Here is a 20023-nt window from a genome sequence, read left to right on the forward strand (position 1 = left end):
CAACTCTGAATGTGAAAGCAAAATGTTTGCAAAACTTGAATGCAAAATAATAGTCTTTTTGTCCACATGTTGCAGCATCCGAAACAGGCTGAATGTGAAGGTATTTCCCAATTTGGAGTTCACGATTTATTCTTAACAGTAATTAAGATTTTGCTACAAAGAAAACTACCAAAAATTCAGTCCCGCAAAAATAAAATGCCAGCTTCAATAAACACTACCATAAATTGAGTCCCACAAAAATAAAATGCCAACTTACCCAACTAAAATTAAGATGCAGGCGTTCCTGGCAGGGCCTCCTCGGAGTGATTTTCCAGGAAAGTTTTGCCAACGTCTTCCCAAAAGCTCTTAGTGTCGTTTTCACCTACAGGTCAAGTTGTCACTGAAATGGTGTTCCGAAGCCATTACGTATAATGCAACTACCTAAAAAGGGACCATCAAAGTTCCAGAACTGGGAGTGCGTACTTACTTGTAGAATGCAATGATTTCATCCCGTACAACGGCTTTCACCTGTTTCCTTTTTGTGAACACACGACTTCAAGAACGGTGAACACACGCCTTCAAGAACCAGGAAAATGGCAGTATGCATTCCTTGTTCCATTGTTTTAAGTCCCGGTCCGCCCTATTTCCTAGAAATAAAAACAGTATAAAAATATCGAAGCATAAATTTACGCTTCCCTCTAAGAAGGGAGTACTACAAGATCTCGTACAAGGCCTGATTAGTTGTGCTAAAATTTATTTTGCATCATGAGCCCTGGTAACGTTTTCAGGCAAAACAATTTTAAATATAAAAATATTTGAACATTTTTAGGCTCACCTGTCATTGCTCCATGCGGAGTGGTGAACGTCTGTATAATACGCAACACTCAAGAGGCACTCTTTCGTGGCTTCATGACTTCCACAATGCATTCACAATCTGTCACACTTGTCACGACGACGCCTCGGCGTGCTGAAGATGTCTTCAGCCACAGTGAATGCCACAGCCATGATTTCACAGGTATATGTAAGGAATGGAAATAATTCGTTTTAATTTCTGTTCTTCAGACAAAGGAAAACAATTGTCGCAAACTACCAGTGTAGAGACAAATTTCTCCACAGTCAGCCATAGTCTGCATCTGGACAGGTTACACAGATCGAATACAGAATGTAGCAATCTGCTTTCGCAGTATATTTTCTAAGTTCAAGGAAGCACAGAAATGGGTTAATGTTGGGTGCACATAGTGATGCAAGAACTTATCACCGGAGCGTTGTCGGAAATTATTTCGAGTCTAGGGTTACCACCGACATTGACGGCATAAAAATGCAAGAGTGGCTTATTTATAACGCGGTTCGTGACGTAGCAACCACTAATTATGGATATTGGATAATTATCCTGAAGTCTCAAGTTACCACTGACATTAACAGCATAGAAACGGCCGCACACTTTCTATATACCCGCTGCGTGTTTCCACATATTTCTTCCCCTCTACAAAAGAAACGTTTGTTACCGCGGTACTGCTAAGACAACCACTGTCCCTTCCATTTCTCTACACTTCAGGCAATGTAAAATAGATCATCTCAATTGGTCAAAGGAATTGGAAGAAACATGGAACTGCATAACACACTGCACAGATAAACGTAAGCTGACGCCTTGAAAGCACATCAACACAACTCGAAATAGCGTCTACCTTGCGCGCAACGGGCAAGGTCGAAGACTCCCGGTCTGGTAAGCACAGTAAATGGCATTCTACTCATCAGACTAACACAACGCCGCAATTACCACGCAAGTTTTAAAAATACCAATAAATCTAAGGACGGACGCTCCGACAAACTTGCTTGGAAGTTGTACACGTGTGCACGCGCGATTATCGCGAGCGACTAACCCGAGAAGATTCGCTACCGCAGACATACACAGCTACCGTCAATATACAACTAAGCAAAGCCACACAGTAAGGGAACATCCACTCATGAAACGCGCAAACCAGGAACTTCTGACGTACGCAGTCAGAAATGTCCAGCCGACTCTGACCCACGAACACGGGAGTTTTGGTAAATTACGGCTGCAAACGTTTCTCCAACACAAAATGTTACACGCCGCGACCACAAGCATGAACGACACACGAACAACGGGCATAGACGCGGTATGTTTATCGGACGCAGTTAACAAGGATGTCACTGAACAACAACCGTTACCAGCACATAAATAAGCAGCACTGACCATTTTTGCGCCTCCTGGCAAAACTCCACTTCGTCGAGCAGGAAATACAGCCCAGGGATATGAAAAAATTCGCAGTGGTTGCACGCCGCAATCAACCCAATTTAAACCGTTTAAACTGCTAACGGCGCTAACGGTTCGCGCCAGCGTGACCGAGAATTTCTTTAGTAAATATCACGCGCATCGCGCGAGCAATTGATAAACCCGCTTGGTAGTGCCACTGGTGGCGCTGCATGCGGAAGACCGTAAAATTAGCGTAGGGAATCCTGGAAGATGGGAGCGCTGCTGTCGTTTAAAGTGTTGACGCAGTCCCGATTTTCATCCGTCGTCATCGTACCCGTTGCAGCCCCACTGTACCGTGAATCAACGCAAAAACAGCTCTGCCGTGCTGCTGCTGACGCATGCGCATTGAATGCGCTACTGGAGTGGCGGTCTTTTCCTCATGGCTTCGGCGTACTTTCGTTCTCGCGGAGGCTTTGGAGATGCGCCCGCATAAGAACTCATACAAACTCGGCCCACGTGATGGCTTTTATTGGATTCGGAAAACGGGCGTATGCGTCTAAGCGGACGTTTACGCCCGCTGAGGCCGAAACAAAGCTCAGATAATAGCCGCGTTAGCGCGTTAGTACTGGCTAAAGTTGTTTCTCGCGGAGGGCCGTGAGTGCGTGCGATATCCGAGCTTAACTTTGCATGACAATTTCTCCGTTACTGTTTACAATGAATGCAAAAGGGCGTGGCTTCATTTACTGCTTTTCTTGACAACAAGCCTTTCCTTAGTCAATAAAATATACTGCAACGCTTTTAGATACCCACGTTATATAAAGCTACTTACAGCTAATTAGTAAGTAATAATACATCGGCCCGTTTCCGAGCCCTTTTCCCTTCAATGAACTTCAATTACTGTGACAAGACACAACAACAGCAAGTTAACTCTGCGTATTTTTGCCGTTACTGCACAGCATAATTAGGAATTACAATGTAATTTCAGCATTAATACATACAAAATAATGCAGGTATCACGTGGTATATCTAGGTTTAGTTCCGTTCACCCAGTCAACCGCTCTTTGCAAAGAGGCTCTTGTTTTTGCTTGTGGAAATTAAAAGGGACTCACATGTTAGCATTCCTATCGGACTTACTACGTCATGACCAACGGACTTAAAAAAATCGTGCACCAATACGAATAGGTTTACAAATACATACCGATATTCACAACGGCCTAGTTTGCTTATTTTAGATATATGTCGCTTCTCTACTGAAACAAAGAAATAAAACTCTCGCATGGTGAGACCGCTAGCACCTTCCAGTGAAGACTGGATAAACCAAAATGCGTTTCTTGTTTTGTTTTTTTTTTTATCTCTGCAAAGAAATGATATACAGCAGACTCCCGTTAAGACGAACCCGAACGGACCGTAAAAATGTATGCGTATTATCCGAAATTCGTCTTAAGCGGAGGTGTATTGCATTGTGGACGTTACAAGAGAAAAATGCTGTGGTTCTTAATCAGTGTTCGTTTTAACCAAGTTCGTCTTAACGAGGGTCTACTGTATTTATAGAAGAAGCAAACCAGGTCGTTAGTGTCATTTCTGTGAATTTGTAAAACTTCTTGTATCGGTACATGGTGCTTTTTAATTAGTAAGTCTCATAAATTTGCGTCATGAATTAGTGAGTCCCATATGAATTGGATCAGGTGAGTCACCCTTAATAGCATGCACGAGACGAAAAATGCTAACGAACATCCAAGCATATATAACTGCATTCGTGACTTGCTGCGTGCAGTGTAAAATGCGGCACAGCCGGTTAACACTATGTATATACCGCATCAGGGCATAAATAAAGTGGACTAAGTACCTATTTTACAGCAGATTGTAGCCATTCATACGTTCCTGTAAAGCACTTAAAATTGTGCACGTACTACAACACAGCGAGCTGATGGCTGAGCACTGAGCAAAAAACAATGTTTCTGCGACGCTTTGTGAACCAAATGCAGAACTTGCAATAGTCTCAACAACTATATATATTTCTTTATGAGGTATCCACAAAAGCCCAATGAATTCTTCAGCACTACCACGGCTCTATCCCAAACGCAGAAGGAGAACCTGGGGACATCTGGTCCTTCTGAAATTCAAGTCATTGGTGATTTCAGACGTACTGCGCGTCTGCAATTAGCAAAAGACGAAATTCACTAAAGCGGTCTGAGCGCCGCAGACAACCTGAAAGGGGTTCGTGAAATTTCTATTTTCGCTAAGATACCCTTTTCTCGCACCTTTCATGCTTTGTACGGTGTTGTTATAGCAGTGGACATATTGCTTTCTGTCAAATAACGTCACTAAAAATACGTCTTAGCCGTCTTATATAAGTAAACTGCTCTAAGACAGTTCGATAGATATCGACGAAGTTTATTAAATTTTATGTGGTGCGTGCGTGTGTGCGTGTGGGACTGCATGCATGTGTGTGTGTATGTGTGGGTGCGCGGGTGTGCGTTCGTGTCTGTATCTATGTCTGTGGGCGTGTGCGTGCAAGTGCTTGTGCGTGCGCTTGTGCGCCAAAGCGGGTCAAATATATATGTGGTTCATTGTTCCAGTTAATGCACGATTCAGTGCATACTTCACTGCAGCGCACAAGTTATGTGGAACAAGACACGAGCAAAAAATATACAAAAGCACTGTCCAAAATTTTTACTGGGACATAAGTGGAACAGTAACTGGAACGGCCGACAGCGCATCCCCTCATTTATTCGGTTCCACATAATAAACACAAACCTAAAGAAAACAAATGGACAGTTCCAGATAAGATCCACTTATATCTCTCGTTCCAGTTATTCTTCGTTTGGATCCAGATAAAAATATGTGGATCGCCCCGTTTAACTGGAACTTACATGGAACGAGATTAAGAGTGTACTCTCGCTATTTTTTGTCACCTGCTCCCTCTTCTTCCTATTCTAGACACGTGTTACTTGTGTGCGGCACCCTACGCTCTTTCCCGAAGTGTTCAAACACTCTCGGGACTTTCCTTTCCACGCCTTCATTCCTGTTTTCCCGCGAGGTCCTCTCACCTGCTTTTTGCGGGCGGATGGTGTTTGCACGCCTCTCTAGACACGTTGCTACCGTCTCCTTCCAACAAACCAAAACAGAACGCAGGTCCATGTTTCTCTCAGGCCCCGCATCGGCGACGATTGCCTCTTTCCGATGTCTTTTCTCTCACCTCTTCTTGTAGGCACGTTGTTTCTCCATTCAATGCGAGGGTATTCGAGTCCACGATTCCGGCCACAAAAATGGCTGACCAGAAGGGTCTATTAGAAAGTGAAATGCCTTGTTTATTATGCAAGCTATAAATGCGAGCTTTTTATGTCAGCTGCGCGTATGTTAATCAAACTTTGCTCATCACATTGAGTTCTAGGTGAGAGCTATTCTCCCAACAAATTCTTCTCTCCACCAGCGTGTCTGGGTGGTCAATTTCTGCGCCCTGGCTTATGAAGACCTTTGATTATGTTTTGGTTTCTGGTTCCTACAAACATGGTTCGTATTAAATTGCGTGAGCGCATATTCGTAATAAATTGCGTGAGCATGGTTCGTATTACATTGCGTGAGGACTGTGTCATAATACCACTATAGAGGAATAAGATCTAAATCAATGCATTAGCCTGTTTAATTAACGACTAAATTTAGCAGGTGATGGAAATATCTAAGGTCATTCGCGACTAAGGCCCCTTGCATCTCAAGCGATCCAATGGAGCATTGGCCACGGAGACCATGAGTACTCCCCACGACGCATTCGCAACCTCTGTTTGTTTACATTTTTTTATAGCCGTCCACTAACACGCACTTTATAGAGCAGAGAGAGAGAGGGGGGAGAGAGGGTAGGGTAGGGGGATGAATTAAAAGCAAAAAAGGCCAAACCAGAATACTCCTAAGCTCGCTACTTCGAAGTGTTAAAAAAAAAAAAAAACAATGTACACGTAACATGAAGTACAAAAAATAGAGAAGGTAGAGACAGAAAAAAAGGATGGTGACGATGACACCTGCTCTGAATGGTTCCCAGCCGATTCACTGATTTATATGGGCTGCGACGCCCACATGCCCAGCCACACATACGCTTTCGCACATGACACACGTAGCGGGGAATTTAGTGTCCTTCCGCCATTGTTTTCGCCGTTTCAGTTTCATGTTTACAAATCCAGGTTTATTCCCTAGCAATCCTTGCATCGTTTTTTGTTGAAAGGGAGTTCCCAACCCTAGAACCGAGCAACTATGCGCGCGTCTGTCGTATGTTATGACTCGTTGTTATGAATGGCTGGTCGTATGTTATGACTCGTTGGACGTGCTGAATGCATTGAATGGAATGGACGTGTTTACGCTTTGGATGTTCTCTCTCTGAAATCACATTACCTAGTAAATCTTCTGACTCATAGGACATAGTGACCCTTTAGTTTGGGGTAACCACAAGTGGGGTGAGTGAAGAGACGTGAAAGTAAGTTAAACGAAGAAGCTCAAGTGTGGTCCCGGAAAGGAGCTGGGGTTCTAGCCGGCTCAGGATGATCGCAACAGCGTCTATCCACACGCACACGCACCTGTTAGAGTCCGCACGCCGCCATGCCCACTGCTCGCACTTGAAGTTCTGCAACCAGCAAATGTGCAGTGTTTTTGGGAAGCTTGAAATGAAGATTCTGCTGTTTTTTTTTTTTAAGTCGTCGCAGCGAGTTACTCGTCAGGTATGTCAGAGCTCAGTTGCGCAATTCCGCCCTAGCTAGAGAACACAAAATGTGTTTTGAAGATGAGACCCTTAAGCGAGTAAACTAAGCGCACCAACGTCCTACCGCCGAAACAAGAAGACAAGACACCGAGACTAAACATCCACATCGACAGAGCCAAAGAGCAATCGTTCGACAGAGCAGTCGTTCAGTCGATCAAGCAGGGCAATTGGGTTGGCTCAGTTCCTTGAAAGACGCAATATTTTGTACCTGGACAATTCATCCTGAACCAATGCCTCGCAATTGAGTAGATTGTTGAAAACCGTTAGATATAATGATTATAGGTGCGGAATTAGAACGGCACAGCGGGGACAGATTGACAAAATTTTATTTCGCCACAGCCGGGGCGATTCGGCTGTCGACGTCTTGGCCGTAGTACAGCGGGAGGAATCTGTAATGCAACACTTAGGAACTGTACAACATATACGTCTCAATCTCTTTTGTTCTGGCAAGTTGGCTGCGAGCAAACTAGACAATCGCCGGCAAGGGTCAACGCCTTTAAAGCATTTTCAGAGCATGTCCGAAATTGTCGGTAACAGCTGTTTGCTGTCCCTGAGTGTATTGCAAAGGCTTCCATAAATTTTGTGACAGTTTTAAGTGCGAATGCACTTTATAAGCGACCCTGAATTCCGGTGACCGCCGTCCGTCCACATAGCAACAGCTGCGGGTGCGCGCGCTCCTCGTCTTCCTTAGCAACGGCGGGAGATGGGCGACATGGCACATACCCACGTGGGGGATTGGCCAGGAATCTCCTCGGCTTCCTTGGCAACGGGGGGAGATGGGCGCGCGCTGCCTGGCCGCTGACATGGCACATACCCACGTGGGGGATTGGCCAGGAATCGGGCGTGAGAAGGGCTAATGCACCCGCTTAAAGGAGTACTGACGCGAAATTTCAAAGCTGAGATCCGCTCTAGCAATCAAGTACAACGACAACACAAATAGGTGTCTGTGCATGGCACATACCCACGTGGGGGATTGGCCAGGAATCGGGCGTGAGAAGGGCTAATGCACCCGCTTAAAGGAGTACTTGCGTTCCCCTCCTCACTGTCCCTCTTCAACAACGTTAAAGGGTCTTTTCACGTGCACTGGATCCCTGGTCACGCAGGCGTCGCAGGGAACGAACGCGCTCATCAGCTTGCCCGCGAAGCTCTCCTCCGGGCCCCTGTCGACGCTCGCGACACAAATCCTTGTCCTCCCCCTCCGCTCCCCACCTTAGCAGACATTCTAAGCATACGCCGCACGTTCCCTCTTCTCCGTTCCGGGCTTACCCGTCGCGAGCAAGTAGTCATTCGGCAGGCGCAAACATATACACTGCACACACCCACTCGGCTCCATCTGTTCCAACGCACGCCAGACACCCCTGTCCCACTCTGTCCCCACTGCCTTATTCCCCCTACCCAGGACCACATTCTGTGGGAGTGCCCCTACAACCCTACCCAACCACACAATTACACCGGAGAGTGGCTGGCTGTTGCGGCGAGTCTCCAACAGCAACGGGAACTGGCGGCCCACATCATCAGGGCCCTCAGCGGCTGCCTGGACCGAGGAGGCTGATTCGCCCCACCATCCCATGAACAATAAAGTTTCTATCTATCTATCTATCTATCTATCTATCTATCTATCTTTGTAGTTGTGTGTGTGTGTGTGATCTCTCTTTCGCGAACATTACCGAACCGCGCAAATTCAACTCCTGCATTCGCACTTTCACATTCTTCCCCTCGGGGAAATGCGGGGAAATTTTTTTTGGTTTAGTTGCGTTTTTTTCTCGGTTTATTCTGTGATTTCGTTTGTTTGTTTGTTTGTTTGTGTGTTTTTGGCAAGGGGGGGGGGGGTAAGTGAGGAGGTGTCACTTAAGCTTGCCTATTACGTCAGCCCCTACCCCATCCTCCTCCTCCACAGCTCAGTTGCAACCAGGGCTTTCGCTAAGTCGCCTTCTCCTACCTCGCATTGTGCCGTTTCGAGGCCCTAAACGACGCTGGGTGGGAAAAGAATGACCCGGTGGTGCCTTTAAGGGAGGATGATTCGTGCGAGAGGGAAAACAAAGGAGTCGGTTCAAAAGGAAGGGCGCGACACCGAAGACATCTTATTTGGCTCGACACTCTGTCGCCGTTTGGCTGCCTTTTGTCGAGTCGTGACTGCTCGAATGGTCTCTAAGTCGAGATGTCGCTGTGCTATTTTTGCCGCTTTGATCCTGCTACAACCACCACGGGGCACTTAGCACTCGTTCTATAGTTCCGCTCGGCGATCAACATGGCTTTCATTTCGGCTTTTTTCCTGTTCTGTTTGTGTCTCCGCGTTCTCGCCGCTCCAGCACCACTTTCCTCCTTGCCTGCAAGCTTGTTTCCAGCCTTTCTCTTTCTTCGCTCCGGTTATCCCGGATTGTAATGGATGCGTTTTAGATAAAATGGCTGCTTTTCACGCTTCTCCGCTTCCATTGTACTACAAGATCTCTCTTTGTTTTTACGTTCATTTTTCAATTTTCGCGTCTTAAACTTGCTGAATTTGTTGAGAGTTTTAGCTCAGTAAAGATTTTGGCATCATTTTTCGCTTCTTCTCTACATCCTGAAAAACTTTTAAAAAGCGCAATGGGATTTTAGGCTGTCTTTATAGAATTCAGCATTGCTTATCGTTTTTGTTTAAGCGTTCTTGTTTTAGTTGTGTAATTTATGGCAATGTAATTCATGCCAAAAATGTTACGTGCGCTAACAGCAGCACCTGCTGTTGAATAAAGATTTTATTCATTCATTCATTCATTCTCACAGCTGCGGAACGTGGTAGCGTATCTCCCGTGACTACATCATCGCAAGACAGAAATGGTTCGCGGCAATATAAACCTGCATGATGATGATAAGGAATAGCATACACCAAAGAATCCCATCCCCGCACTTTACAGCAATTAACATATGCTAAATACACAAATAACGCTAGAAAAAAAGCCACTTAAGTTAATTCGTATTGATTAGAAACCATAGGGCCCTCAAAAACAGCAAACTTCAAAACTGCGCATTAAGGCGTCATGCAATTGTTAGCATGCATTGTTTAATTAACGTCGTCACAATTTATTTCGAGCTGTTGTTTTCTTCTTCGTTGCAGCTCCCCAGATGAAGGCGCTGCAAGAATAAATGCGGAGGAAGAGGAAATGTACCTTGATGCTTGCTCTGGCGTGATCTTCACCCATAGCAAATTCGGCTTCAGCCACGGAACAGGACGAGTCAAGTTTTAACAGAGCAGAGTAAAAACTGAGCGTCAATAAAATACATATTTTCACGCCGCGGCAGAACAGATAAGATGATCCAAGGTTGGTGGTGAGCGATCTATTTACAAGAAGATGCGATCGACATATTTACAGTATGTACGTGTCGGCATGACAGACCTCGCGCAAGGTGTGCGCCAGCCACTTCGTCGTTGTCATCGTTCTTGAGTCAAGGTGGTCTTAGAGATTACCAACATGACGTAAAAATATTAATAAAATTTATGCACAGAGTATATGATTCATCAACCATAGGAAGTCGCGTAAAAGTGGTGTTATATCTGGGGTTTTCTATTTATTTTTACAAAACCAATCCAACAAGAATTCGTAATGGCAGTACCCTGTTATTTTCGTCTATTATGTCTGCCCAAGGTACGCTAACCAATGTTGAAATATATAAGCCGTGCCACTGGTGCAAAAAGTTTGGCAATGGTTTGCTACAACACAAAGCACATGGGTAATGCTAGTGGTTTTTCGCAGAACGAAGTAGGGCCTATAAAATTAGGTCCAAACCCCCTAAACCCACGTTGCGGTGAAACAATGCTACGCATTAAAACACGCGCAGACGAAAGAAGCAGACGAGGCCAGCACTTACGATGAAAATGAGTAATTTAGGTTTGAAATAAAGTAAGGAATTAAAGTAAGCTCCCTCTGCATCGCTCCGCTATAGCAGGATTCACATAACCATAGCTCCGGTGCATATAACCCTTACTTTAGGTGGAGAAAAACAGATTTCACAAACCTACTACTGCTTTCTTGGCTGCTTCTGGGGTGTCTCTGTGTGCCGATAGTGATGCGATATTAGAAGCGACATAATATATTGCCAAATAACATGGAAAGAAAATACCAATTTAAGCACCCGCGTCTGGTAAAATTTACGTTTAAATACAATGCAGTCATAAATAATTACTATACGTCAGCGTGTGATGAAACATTAAGCAGACAAGACAACAATAAAGGGGACATTAGATTTGCTTTCCTCGTTTCCAGCGGAAATGGACTCATGCGAAGAAGCACTTTCTGGAAGTTTCGCTTTAGCCCCTACTATGTGGGCCACCAAAAGGGTTTAACGACTTCGTTCTTGGGAGACTTCCGTTTACTGTATTTCTTCTGTTCTGCGTGTTTATTTTTCTTGTCTATGGAAGTCAGGAATAGAGATACGAAGGATTCGAGGGGGGGAAACGCCCGGCTCTAGAAAAGCAACCAACCCTATAGAGGAAGACAGACAATAATACATCTAGCTTTTCTACATCGCCGTAAAAAAAAAAAAAAAAGACTAGGGAGAGATAAACGGAGCATGACGCTCAGGAAGCTACCGCCTGACAGCTTCATTCATCTCTCTGGTGTTCTTCTGTAACCCTGCTCACTGTAAAGGGAATTTTTTTAAATCACTTGAATGGTTATGGTTGGTATTACGCCATGAGCGTTTTTATTTATTTATTTATTTATTTATTTATTTATTTATTTATTTATTTATTTATTTATTTATTTATTGCAAGAATGCTGTTTTTATTATGACTAATCTTATATCTTATAAATATCTTATAAATATCTTGTATCTTACATCTTATAAATAAATATCTTATATTATGACTAATATAAGATATTTTCACATCTATTAGATGTACAAACGTCACTTTTGTCAGCCCTTTGATTTCTGTGCTTTGTTTTTTTGTTATTGGTGGTGGTGTTGTTGTTTTGAACAGTGAATTTTCTCTAAAACTGACCCCCGCGAGTGCCTGGTTCAGTGGTGTCATGCACTTAAGATGTTAATTGCCATCTTACTCTCTCTCTTTCTCTAATTTGTTTTTGTAAATTGAACCTTTTACACAGATATGTGTCTGACTGCCGTTAGTAGTTTGTATTCATATGTGTTGAGTTGCGTTGTTTGAATTGCATCCCCCCCTATGTAATGCCCTTTTGGGCCTTTAGGGTATTCAAAATAAATAAATAAAATAAAAGTCTCGGTGGAAATGGGTAAATGATGCGATGTCACGTAGAGAATTGTTTTTAAGAGCATGAATCAACTTTTAATAAGTGTCTAACGGGGCAGCTAGTCTCCGTGCGAGAATCGGGCTGTGACGATGCGACATCGAGTCGCAGCATTCCGGCTTGACAAAGAAGCCGCATCATTGAGCTCGCCCATTTTCGAGACACACTTCTCTCTGCCTCCATTTTTATCCGGGCGTGCAGGCTCAGAATCAGGACCTCTTCTAACCTTCCGCTCGTTTATGTGCAGATAAGGCGATAACGAACACAATTAGAACGAAGAGTTCAGTTGGCAAGAAGCGCTGCCTTAAGAGGGCTATGTGGGGCGGTAATATATTCACGTCGCAGTGTTCCAAAACGCTCCCTGAACACATAGGTGAGTTAACTGATCAATGACAACCGAGCCTATTTTGCTCGCTATAGTAGAGGCCAGTGACAAACGGCTACGTGCGGCCGACCCGTTGATTGGCTCTTAATGTAATAGGGAAAGCTTTGCAAATGAGCGAAACAAAAGCTATCATTGTGAACGGATTAGATACAACAGAGAAAAAAAGAAATTCGTGGCTCCAGGTGCGAGATCAATTAAGGGTTATTATAATATAACGCGAACTGACTGCACTCTGGATTCTGTCTCCACAAGGTATAAGTGAGCCCGTAACGCACACGCTGTCGGCCTGGTTGCGTGCTCTTATGTCTCCCTCGATAAACCACGAGAAAAATGGCGTAAATCATGTTCCACATTTACATTTTAGAATATTTGAACTTACCTTCCACACCCGGGACATAATCTAACAGGCTCAGATGAAAAGAGGCGAAGAAAACAAAATGGCAAGAAACCGGCAAATAGTTTAGTCCTTCCCAACCGATCCTTATTTTCCACTAATATATTCCGTCACAAGCATGTGTTGCAGGTTCAAGCGATCCGATTTCACGTCCAATGATAATTTCTGTACGCACCAGCCCCGCCTTCCGTGCTCCCAGCCTACGCTTGATTCCAGCTTTTGGACTTCGTAATGAGGTCGCTCAGCAGCAGCTGTTTTGTACTAAGCGTCCCGTGTGAGGCTAAGACCAGCCCACGTGCCAAGCTAACGAATTGGCTCTGGCTGAAAAAGTGTCTTGCGCCCCTTGCCAATCAATAAGTGAGCCGAGTAGCTGATGAGCTTGACCCGCTCTGTCTTGAAACTCATGCATCAAAGTCAGCCACAGGCGACTTTAGGCTGGGCAGGCTAAGTTGAACGCGCACCGCTCTCTTTCGCTTAACTTCGTATCAAAAGAGGAGCAGCTTCCATTTTCTTGTTATTTTATGCCACGCCATGATTCGGCATGTTATGGAACTGAAGAAGATTTATAATATAATGTAGAACAAATCTTTTTACGGAAGCTGGATCCCAGTGTTTACTGCTTCTCCGATACATTGGTAACACATGGTACTGCAAAGCTGCCCAGTGCTACCATCTGGAGAGCTATAAATCCAGGAAAAGTTAGTCGAAGGAACAAAGTGCGTGGGAGGGTCCACCGGAGCACGCTTAAGAATCGAGAGTAGCAGCGCAAAAACGAGGAGAGGGTCACATAACACGTGACACTAGCGCTCCTATCGCGTGTATTGTCTCCTCGTCATCGTGTTCGCGCTGCTCTTTTAATTAAGTCCAAGCAAATTGAAGCAAAGCAGGAGAATGACAGGAGGCAGCTAGCATTTCGCAGGCACACTATAAAAGCCGAGTGGAATCAAAATGCATAAAAGATTCTAAATTCACAAGTAACAGAAACTGGTAGGAACGAAGTAAAAGAGCGAAGTGATCAATTGAAAAAAAAAAATTCTTCAGGAACATAAGTCTGCTTAGGTAATTTGAAGGGTAAAGCCTGAAGATTTTTTAAGACTTCTTTGCTGCTGTATCCTGTTGGCGTCTTTTTTTTTCGCTTCCATTTATTTTTTAATTTTTTGACGCAATCTAGTTGGACCGGTAGACCTGCCGCGATCCATGCGGCAGCTTCCGTCCAGTGATATATCTCCTCCGCGTGCAGCTGTTATACTTGCATGCCGTCACGTTTGTCAGGCTAATTTTTCTTCCCCCTCTTGCAGGGTGTCAGGTAAGCGCTGCGGTGAGCAGGACGTCGATGGTTGTGCTTCATGGCATGCAACAAATCACTTTTTAAGCACGTAGCTTTACCAAACGCAACAGCGGAGGCTTCGGTCGCGACTGGTGCTTCCGGGCAGCCATTTAACCAACACCATTGCAAAGCCCATCGCTTCTCTCGGAAAACTGTCACGCATGCAACACACACGCCGGTAGAGCGACGATTAAACGTATTAGATAGGGCGGTGCAGGCAGTGTGCGCACATCGCCAGAACGCCGCTCGTTGCTTCCCGTCCGCGTTCCTAGGTGGCGATAAAATTCGGCCACCGCGACCGGGTTCCCTTTACTTCTGCGTGGACCTGTGAAATGGGATGTGTAGGATACGGACGAGCGCATTGACCAAAACATGCGCTAACTTTCCTTCCGTCCCCAGTGTTTGCGAAAATCTGTCTTACTTCTTGTTGCTTACTATATAAACAATTTTCTTAGAGGTGCTATACAAACAAAATGCAATCTTGCTAAGCTAGAAACAATGAGCCTTTGGTTAATCAATCAACCCCATTCAAGCCAGTAAAAAAAATTGCTTCGCCCCCCTTCTCCCAAAAAGAGAAGGAATATTGAAAAACCAACAAATTTTGCGCTACACGACCTCAGCAGAGATGAAATGAAGAAAACACTAAAAATATTTATCAGTGTGTCAACTACAAGTTAGCACTCAAGTGATTCACTCAAACGAAACTAGAGGACCCACTTCAATCAGACATTTTCTTGACGGTGACTTTAGTCTGCGTGCGCCAATCACACAAACAATACTCTGAGACGTCATAGAGATTTTGCCAGAAAGTGGCTGGGTAGTTGCCTTTTCTTTAATATCCAGGTTATTTCTTTTTAGGTTTGCGATAAAATTGGTAGCATTGTTATCGGGACAAAGTAGTCCCTTAGGTGCGCCAAACTTCTGGGAACCTGAAATAAGTTAATGAATCGAGCTGTAAACACGCCAATGTTGCAGGTGTGCCCGGGCGTTGTAAATGTACTATCTTGATCACGGTTAGGGTGAACACAGGAGCGCATGTCATTCCGTGCGTGGGAGCCGCCTGTCGGCGTTCCGGGTAACTTCGCACGCATGCGCAGTTCGTTTGCAACGAGGCCATGTGATATGCGTGTGAAGTTACCCGAAACGCCGACAAGCGGTTCCCGCGCACGGAATGACACGCGCTCCCGTGTTCACCCTAACTGTGATCAAGATAGTACAGTCGATAAAAGGCTTGTCTAACTCTCGAGCGGCGTCCTCCGGACTGCGCGGGAGACATCTAGTGATAACGCCTGATTTGAGACCGGTGGAACGTGAGCATGCGGGGCCCATGTTAGCGCGATGGCTGTGTCCCTCCTCGCTGTACCCGTCGCCTTGGTTTCAACACCTTCTTTGAACGCGATAAGCGCTGCATCCCGGCGGTGCCAGGCAGGGATAAAAATCGGAGAGTACCCGCCTTTGCGAGCGCTGTGCGAGCTTTTCGTCTGCATTAACTTTGGCGCACAGCTGTTCATTGCGTCATCGTTCTGCCAATACGTTGCATGAGTACTGCGTGCCCCACTATCCAGTTTCTGCGCTATGTTTTGCACGTCACTGCCGACGGGTTAACGAGACAATACTTAATGCACTGTGCAAGCGATCATGGACCGATATCTAGTCATTCTAGAACACCGGCAGCGATGCGTTTTCGGCAATTGTTGTTCGTTTTCTCGCATATAGAAAAAATTCCGGTCGAAATTGCTTAGGGGGGCACAAAAATAAAGCGTTGCACATATTTAAACGCAGCCAACGCTGTACTAACAATCGCTAATCTCCACTGTTGTTTCCCGGGCCGGAAGCGCAGGCAGCGCTTCTCACTTCTCACGACGAAAGAAGGTACGGAAGCCGAGGCGACGGACACCGCGACAAGGAAAACAGCCATCGCGCTTCTGCGGGTCGCACATGCTCACATTCTATCGGTATCAAACCAGGCGTTATCACTAGGTGTCTCCCGCGCAGTCCGGGACACGCCGCTCGAGAGTTATAGACAAGCCTTTTACCGACTGCAACCTGTAAAGGCAAGAAGCTGAAGAATAAGCGTCAGCTTACCATCGAAGAAAACCGGTCCCGGAATGTGTAGGATGTGAGGCGTAGCTGCAGACTTTTGGGGCGATTCGCGGCTTGCTGGGCACTGCCTTCATTGATAACGCAAACATCTTGGAGAGTTTTTCGCACTGCCCGTTCGTTCTCGTCAGTTTTGTTAGTGTCGGTCCCGCAGATAGTAACGATCGGCGCACAATGATTTCGCTTATGGTGTATTCCTGGGGGCGTGTTTTCTTTGCAACTAGTGTCTTAGCAAATATCTTCGTAATAATTCAGTAGATTCTTTTTCCATTATGGCACACAGCGCCCAGGACACAAAAATAGGGTTCCGTGTAAGAGGTTGCAAGTCCGTAGCCGAGGAATTTCTGTGCGAGGAAAGCCAAGCCACTCAAACGTAAGAATCCAGAGGTAGAGATCCAGCTGCCCCAAAACGAACACACAATGTTAGGTTAACAGATGGTAAAGGATGCAGTAAGGTCCCCGACACGCCGCGTGACACAAAAACGAAGTGAACTGTCAACAGCACTCATCGTTACGTATATCCAAAGGCAAACAGAGTATAAGTAGATGGTGACGTGTGGCGTCGATGCGCCACCAGCAGCACCCTCACAGCACCTTTACAGCACTCTCGCACGCACGCACAGCACCAAAAGCTAACCAAAGCACATTGCCGTCACAGTGGTTCACATATGTTTCTTAGGCGACGTCCATGTACGCGCAGCCAAGTGGGTGCACTGTTCGCGTTCACGCGAAGCTAAGTAGACGGTGTGAGCGGCACCACTGGCCAAGGTGTAGGAACGCAACACTGAGGCACACGGTAGATGTCGAGCCCCGACGACACGCCTTTGCAGGGTTGTAGCACCAACTACGCACATCGTCAGAGCGGTAGCGGACGATGTAAGCGAAATAAGCAGCATTTGCGTTGTAAATGCGGCGCCGAGGCTCGTGGTATCAGTTGGGACGATGATCAAAGGCGCATCGCAACACCACCCAGGCAAGGCCGCAACGTGGAGCTCGGAAAGAAACCCGCCGTGGCCAATCAGTTGCACGCGCACGCTATCTGTGCTTTCGCTGGCCACGCAGCATTGCTACTCGCGATAAACGACTGGACTTAAAAACCAATGTGATAATTAATAATTCGGAAAAAGCCGACGCCATTCCTTCCCTAAATCTGGTGGCTCATATCGGGCTATACGCAGTGCCTTATGGAGTGGCTTGCCCTGACTCTTCTTCCTTAGCTCACGGGATAGCGTTGCCTTATTTTTCGTCGCAAGAACGCGATTCGTTCACATAACTGTGAAGCGCACGGTAAAAATGTGCCCGCCATTACGTCAAAAACTTGCTGGTTCTGCAGAATGTCGGTCAGTTGGGCAAGTTGGTATGGTTGTTATTGTGAAAATAGCGCGAAAACGACAGAATTACAAAACGTGGTAGAGAGGGCGTCCTAGCTGTCTCCCCCCCTTTGTTTATATGTCCGTCGTTCTTGCACTGTTTTCACAGTGTGCTGGGTTCTGCTACTTCCTTCGATTCACACAAATGCTGTGTCCTACTCTTCACTGAAGCTTAAGCTGGCATAACAGGCACGGTGCAATCGCTTTTAATAATAGTCAAATCTCAGTACTACGAACCCCACATTAACGAATTCCTCAAATTTACGAATATTTTATGAATCCCCGCCGTATTTCCTATATTTTCAATGCGAATATATTGAGGAACGACCATTTTCAATATAACGGATATTTCACAATAACTCACGTAATTTATTTTCTCCGTTATACTCGAGGAACATCAGTATTACGAATTCGGCTAAAAGTAACGGCGCCGCATCTCCCGCGTGAAACAGAAACCACCGTCTCTCTGGGTATTCCCCGAGTGCAGTAGCTATCATACTCACCATGTCGAGGGCCAACAGTTTGCGCCACCACAAAGCTGCGGTTTAATGCAAGTAGCCTGGCAGGCGTAGCCGCGTTCGCCTCTTTTCTCTGTCGTTTTGGGTGTCGGTGGCCGGTCGGTCGTTCTTCACGCCAATCACGTGGGCGGGTAGGTTTTTCTTGTTGTGGGTGATTTTGTTGCGAAGTCCGTGCGAGATCCAAAGATAAATGTGGCTAGCGACAAAGCCAAGAAGTGTCGAACATTGATGTTTTAGTGCACATGAACAAAGTCCGCACTTCCATTGCTCGCTGCAATAATGTACCCGATGAGATTTGTGCAAGGTGGAATATGTAGAGGCATTCCTAATCGGTCGGGCAAGCTGCCCGCACTAGAAAAAAAATAACTTATTTCTTCAAATGACGCAGCTTTCTCGTGATCCCAATATTTTTGAGACTTTGCATGTCTGCACACGCGTCCACGGCTGGCGTACGTCATTTTCATTCCTAGTTTGAACACTAAATCGCCATTTTGTCATTACAACAATATTTCGACATAACGAAAGATTTTCGGCGGTCCGGCGTGATTCGTTATATCGAGATTTGACTCTATTCTCTGTTCCCACCTAATTGAAACGCGAAAGAAGGTAGCACTTCTTTTTTCTCTCTCTCTCTCTCTCTCTCTCTCTCTCTCTCGTCAAAAACGCCTTTGATCGAAAATTCTAAAGTTGCATGCTTCGAAAGCGTCTAATTGCAATTGACGACGCGGCACCGACACTCAGTCTTCACGCCATTCATATGCAGTTCTTTCAGCAAGCACCGGATGATAGAGGCGGTGGCTCCATGCATAAAAAATATAACCGCTTCTACGTAACGGCTTTCCAGGAATATCTAATCCGGCAACAATGGTTGGAGTAGCTCATCTTGTAAAATAAATAAATATGCGGTTATATAAAAATAGAACCGAATTCTTCACATCAGATCTATTTTCAATATGCATGAACTTCCGCAATAGCTTCCGATCAGAAGAGACCAGGTTGATCTGCAGGATGGCTGTGATCTGTGCGGGTTGGTATTTATTTGGAAGGGAATCAACATGAGACGAACACCAAAAAGACAAGAAATACAGCACAGTGGTATGTCCTGCATTTGTTGTCCTTTTTGTGTTCGTTTAGGTACCAGTGGATACCCTTCCTTGATCTGCAGTTACCGGTGTATAGGTCCTTATCGTTTTTGTGAAGCGTCTTCCTGATCTATAAGTGCTGTGGTATCTAAGGTATGTCCACACGGTAATACAAGGGTTCATCTTTTAAGCAATTTAGGGGGCTATACACGTCCTCAGTAAATGTTTCACATACCATGCTTTGTGTAACTGCCTTCGTCTGTGACAGCTAGTCGTTATATTTTGTTCTGGTTATACCGCTGAAATCTTAATATGAATCAATGGGCCAAATAACCTCTCCGACTGTACGCGTGAGTTTCTTTTGGCTATAGGCAAAAACTAATAACTGAATCCTCGCCACGTGATTTGGTGTATATTAATTTATTGAAGTAATCCTTAAGGGTATTTACACATGTACAAACTCACTCAAACATTCAGTAGCCGCATGCACTCATTTATGTTATCTTCTGTTGAGAAAGTTCGAGGCATTCGCACTCACTACATTGGACAAGGACAACATTCGGAAACATGGAACACTCGTAAAAGGTAACACCTATAAGGGAGGCTGGTCGTGCCTTCGGGTTTGATTTCGGTTAAGGTGGCTGATGAACTCGTTCCGGGCTGGTC

The 20023-nt window shown here is 45.4% G+C and overlaps 1 long non-coding RNA gene across 1 annotated transcript; it reads right to left on the reverse strand.

The window, feature by feature from the left end:
* Window positions 1-209: 209 nt before the first annotated feature.
* Window positions 210-1271, reverse strand: LOC144173179 (uncharacterized). Its single transcript, XR_013323175.1, has 3 exons — window positions 815-1271; window positions 467-626; window positions 210-379 (listed from the first exon to the last, which is right to left on the reverse strand). It is a non-coding gene; the product is annotated as an uncharacterized LOC144173179 (long non-coding RNA).
* Between the last annotated feature and the right edge of the window lie 18752 nt (window positions 1272-20023).

This window comes from Haemaphysalis longicornis, unplaced genomic scaffold (genome assembly GCF_048455015.1).
Source record: "Haemaphysalis longicornis isolate Haplotype H1 unplaced genomic scaffold, Haemaphysalis longicornis Haplotype H1 scaffold_3, whole genome shotgun sequence".
Lineage (NCBI taxonomy): Eukaryota > Metazoa > Arthropoda > Arachnida > Ixodida > Ixodidae > Haemaphysalis > Haemaphysalis longicornis.